The sequence below is a fragment of the Dipodomys ordii genome, unplaced genomic scaffold (assembly GCF_000151885.1).
Source record: "Dipodomys ordii isolate 6190 unplaced genomic scaffold, Dord_2.0 Scaffold53, whole genome shotgun sequence".
NCBI lineage: Eukaryota > Metazoa > Chordata > Mammalia > Rodentia > Heteromyidae > Dipodomys > Dipodomys ordii.
In genome coordinates this window covers 11,074,663-11,079,603 of record NW_012267269.1, presented here as the reverse complement: position 1 = coordinate 11,079,603, position 4,941 = coordinate 11,074,663, and the positions used below count along the sequence as shown (strand labels likewise).

The 4,941-nt window shown below is 46.7% G+C and overlaps 1 protein-coding gene across 1 annotated transcript in view; it reads right to left on the bottom strand.

Moving 5' to 3' along the window:
- Nucleotides 1-1,146, bottom strand: part of Ift74 (intraflagellar transport 74) — a 65,709-nt gene extending 64,563 nt beyond the window's left edge. Inside the window, exon 1 of the mRNA XM_013020774.1 lies at nt 977-1,146. The gene's annotated coding sequence lies outside the window, so the exon portion shown is untranslated. The remainder of the gene's footprint in view (nt 1-976) is intronic.
- Nucleotides 1,147-4,941: the final 3,795 nt, after the last annotated feature.

Below are 4,941 nucleotides of genomic sequence, written 5' to 3'. Positions count from 1 at the left end.
TACCAGTAACTCTACAGTTATTCGACCAAATAGGGTAAGGAGTTAAACAATCCTTTGGTTCTATAATGATTAAAGATTAAAAGGTCTACTTCTGCCCGGTGTCTCAAGCCTGTAATCTTGGCTACTTGGGAGGCAGAGACGTGGAGAAGACAGTTTGATACCGGCCTGTCATAAAAGTTCACCAGTCAAGTTCAACCAATGGCTAAGCATGGCGGTGGGCCTGTCATCCAGCTACAAGGAAAAACAGCAGCGTAAAATGGGTAAGCATAATGGGAAACCCAACCTTGAAAATAATCAAGGCAAACAGGGGTGAAGGCATGACTCCAGCGACGGAATACCTGCCTGGGAAACAAAAGTCCTCGAGTTCAAACTTTAGTACCATAAACAACAACAACAAAACAACTACATCTGACAGCTACCAGCTGTACCATCTGGACATCCTGACACATCACTCTGATCTCTGAACCAGAAGTGTGGAGCCGGGTGTAATCCTAGCTACTCAAACAGCTGAGATCCTAGGATTCCCGAGACTTCTCTGTCAATTCATTACCAAAAAGGAGCCAAAAGTGGAGCTGTGTCGCAAACGGTGGAGCGCCAGCGTTGAGTGAAGCTGCTGAGAGACAGCGCTCAGGCCCTGAGTTCAAGCCCCAGTACCCACAGGCCTGTATGCACGTGTACATACATACATGCATGTGGCCACGAGGCCTACGTAGGACCCATCTGACCCCCAGGAACCTAATAACCCGGAATATCCCTCCCCCAAGGTGGCTCTCCTCGGAGCCATGGAGGGGAGGCGGCGGCGCACCTGTGCCCCCCTCCACGGGGGCACCGACCCCCAAGCGGGGCGAGGGGCCCGGATGAACACCCAAGAGCCCACCGCTCCCATTTGTTTGGTTCGGGAGCGATCGGGGCCGCCGAGGTCAGATAACGGGCACGGGAAGGGAAGAGGAAGAGAGCGTGTCCCTGGGTTTCTCACCTCCGCGGGCGCGGAAGGAGGGTGGTCGCTAGGTACCCCACTCCCTCCCCCAGGCGCTCGAACTTCTCTGAGGCTTGGCCGGCTCCAGGAAGCCACTAGCAACCCTTCTGCCCAACCTGCGGGCACAGAGCCTTTCGGGGGCATCCAGGCCTCGCCACCCGCCACAGAGAGACGCCGCGTATCCGGGCAACGGGGGCGGGGCTAGCAGGTCCCTGCTCCCGATTGGCCCGTACTCAGTCTCCGCTCTCGGTACCTTAACACGGAGGGGGAAATGCTCTCGCGAGACGCGGAGCCTCGGGGATGTTCCTAGTTGGTTCCCCTCCCCGACCCCTCCCCCCCCCCCCCCCCCCCCCCCCCCCCCCCGCCCCCAATTCTCATCGGTGAAAAGCGGGAAAAGGCAGGTTGACCAGAGAACAGCAGAGATCGGTGTGCGGCACAGCTCGGCTGTCTGGATGGTGGAGAGGAACCTGCTTGCGGGTAACCTTGCGGCTGCCGTGGTGAGCTGCGTGTAGTTTTGTAATGAGCTCGCCATGCCTTCTTTTTACCCTTGTGTGTGAAGAAGGATGTGCAAAGTGCTCTTTAAGGAACTACTATTTGGCGTTAGTTTGTAGCCCAGGCTACCTGTTACACAGCCCTGGGAACTGTCATTGCAGTCAGATTCCACATCACCTGACTCAGAAAGTATTAGTGGGGTTGTTCCCCTCCACACACACCCCCACTGAGACAGTTTACCTCAAATCCCACTTCTCTGATAAAACAGCGTTTACTTCCAACCCCCGCCCCCATTCATACAGGGAGCTTAAATGGTTTGTAAAGAAATTGAGATTTTATTTTGTACATCATTCACATCCAGGAAATTCACATCCAGATTTCTCCTGCATGTGCTTGCTTTCAAGAAGTTTAAAATAACACAATCCATACCAGACCTGGGGACAAACACACTGAAGAGGCTGAGGCAGGAGGACCCAGAATTGGAGGCTTGGAGGCCAGCCTGGGCTGCATAGCAAAACTCTGTCAGGTTCCCCCCCCCCTCCCCGACAAAGGGAAGGGAAGAAAGAAAGCACTCCAGAATGAAATGTCCTGTGGCTTGGTTCATCCCTTAAAGTTTGTAATTTTTCATGTAATTATCTACTTTTGAGCCTTACAGTTACAGTCCTTATGGTCTGACATAGCTCCTCCTTTACTTTTCTAGCCTTTCTATAGGAAATCAAAATGATGGACACAAGCTTTCGCAGATTTCCTTATACTCTGCTTGTTAGACATCTCACTCTAATTGTGTGACATACTCCCCAGCCACAGAGGTGAAACCGAGGAAGGACTTCAGGGAGTCTGTGTAAGTGAGGGTGATAGCCATAGCTGCCACATCCAGTTTAAGACTTCAGAGGTCATTCGACAACAACCAAGTCCAGCATCAGTGTTTTGGTGCAAGGATGTTGTCTAGAGGAGAACCTCTAGCCTCTTTCTTCAGCATCCTGTGAGCCACTTGGTGGTCATTAGCTATATTCATTTTCTGTTTTAAAATCATCCACAGATGGGTTCAGTTTTTCAATTAAGAACTGACAGAGGGGGCTGGGAAGGTGGCTCAGTGGTAGAGTGCTTGCCTTGCATGCATGAGGCCCTGGGTTCGATTCCCTAGCACCACATAAGAAAAAAAAGCCGGAAGTGGCACTGTGGCTCAAGTGGTAGAGCGCTAGCCTTGGAGCTGAAGAGCTGAGGGACAGCGCCCAGACCCAGAGTTCAGGCCCCATGACCGGAAACAAACAAACAAAAAAAAAGAACTGACAGAGGCAGCGCTTGATGGCATACGCTTGTAAATCCTGAATTTAAAATGCTAAACCGGAGTGATTTGAAAAACTGTAGCACCTGGATCTAGTCCTTTATCTTGATGGTCTTGAAAAATGAGTCCACAGACACAGAAGATTTATTGACCAAAAAAAAAAAAAGCCCAGTGAGAGCGTAAAACCCTGAGTTCAAGCACCACACACACACACACACACACACACACACACACACACTTTGGATGATAAACTTTGGCACATTAAAACTCAAGCAGATCAGCTCCAAGTCTGAAGGTTGTCGAAGTGGATGCAAGAGCAAAACAAAGAATGTATTGTACTTGTCACAATTGCAAATTCCCACTGTCTACTGCTCAGGAAGCCCAAGCAAGGAGTGCGTGGGTCAGGAGTTTGAGGTCAGCTTAAACAATATAGCAAAACCTCATCTCAGGAGAAAAAAGCTAAAAAATTATTTGGAGTCGGCACCAATGGTTCATGACTGTAATCCTAGCTACTCAGGAGGTTGAGATCTGAGGATCATGGTTCAAAGGTAGTCCAGGCAGGAAAGTCCATGAGAATCTTCAATTAACCACCAAAAGCCAGAAATGAAGCTGTGGCTCAAGTGGTAGAACATTAGCCTTAAGCAAAAAAGCTCAGCAACAATGCCTAGGCCAAGTTCCAGGAACAGCATATACAAAGAAAATTATATGGCTAAAATTTGAGCAGTCGCCTTACTTGTAATGTTCTGGATGGAAAGTTAAAGACAATAAAACTAGTGGCTAGTTGGCCACTAGTGACTGACTGCATTATTTTCCTCATAGAAGAACCCAGGTCATTAGAGCTCAGTCTAATGACCTCCATTTCTTTATTTTAATACACTACATATCACCCCTACTGTAACTTCCAATTATATATATATATATATGTGTATATATATACACACACACACACACACACATATATATACATCCTTATTTACTTTTGTTTGTAAAAGAGACACTTAAACATGTTCAGAACTGTATTTTAGCTCAAAAACTAACCAGGATGCTTTCAGTTACATGTTTTAAAAAGAAAGTTTTCCTTTTCTTACTCTCCTCTCCTCCATTTCCCAATGTTTGAAAATTCAAGAAGAATGTCTTTATAGCTCTGGGAAAGGTCACCATAGTCATCCCTTTATCTTGCTGATCTCAGGAGTGAAGAAACATTCTGCACAGCAAGGAATAAACAGGGCCTCTGGCCACCAAACAATTGGAAGTCATGTCTCAGTATATATAACCAGAAGCCCACACCAGAGAGCTTTCATCAAAAAGCCCTTCACTTTCCCCAGGGAAGACTGTTCCCTTCTTATTTTGCCTGACAAAACTAACAAGCCTTTATTTTCTTTTGTCTAGTACCCTGCTCTCATTATTTGTCAATTAGCACTGAGTTCAACAGACCCAATTTCTGGTATCATGTTATCAAAGACAAAGGTGGAATTTGATATAAGATTTTAATACATTGCAGAAGGAAGAGTGAAGTAGGAACTGAAATCTACACTGATTTGAACAGAGACACCATAAAAGTTAAAAGTATACACAGGTGAGGGTGTTTTAAAAGAAACATGGGAAAAAATAAACATGGGAGTAAAGGCAAGCAGATGCTCAGTAGAATCAGGGGCTCCAGGGTGACCTTGAACTCACTACATAGTCCAAGCTGATTTGGAACCTGAAAACTTGCTTCAGCCTCCTCGGCTCAATTTTCTGCTCTTTATAAATAACTCAGTCTAAGGTATTTTGTTATTGCTATTGCAACCCAAAAGTACCAGAAAACTAGGAAACGGAAGGATGAATGGGGGATACATAGAGGGAGAAGGACAAAAGGGATGACCCTAATTAAGATGCATGTTGAACAGAAACCCCTTTATACAACTAATTAAAGATAATTTTAGAATAAACCTTTCTTTTTCTTTTGGTCGGTCATGGGGCTTGAATTCTGGGCCTGGGCCCTGTCCCTGAGCTCTTCTGCTCAAGGCTAGTGCTCTACCTTGTGTGCCACAGTACAGCACCACTTCCAGTTTTCTGGTGGTTAATTGGAGATAAGAGTCTCATGGAAGGGCAAATGACATAGCTAGCAAGATCAATAGAAAGCCCACGGATTGGGAGAAGATCTTTACTAGCCATACAACGGACAAGGGTCTCATATCTAAAATAT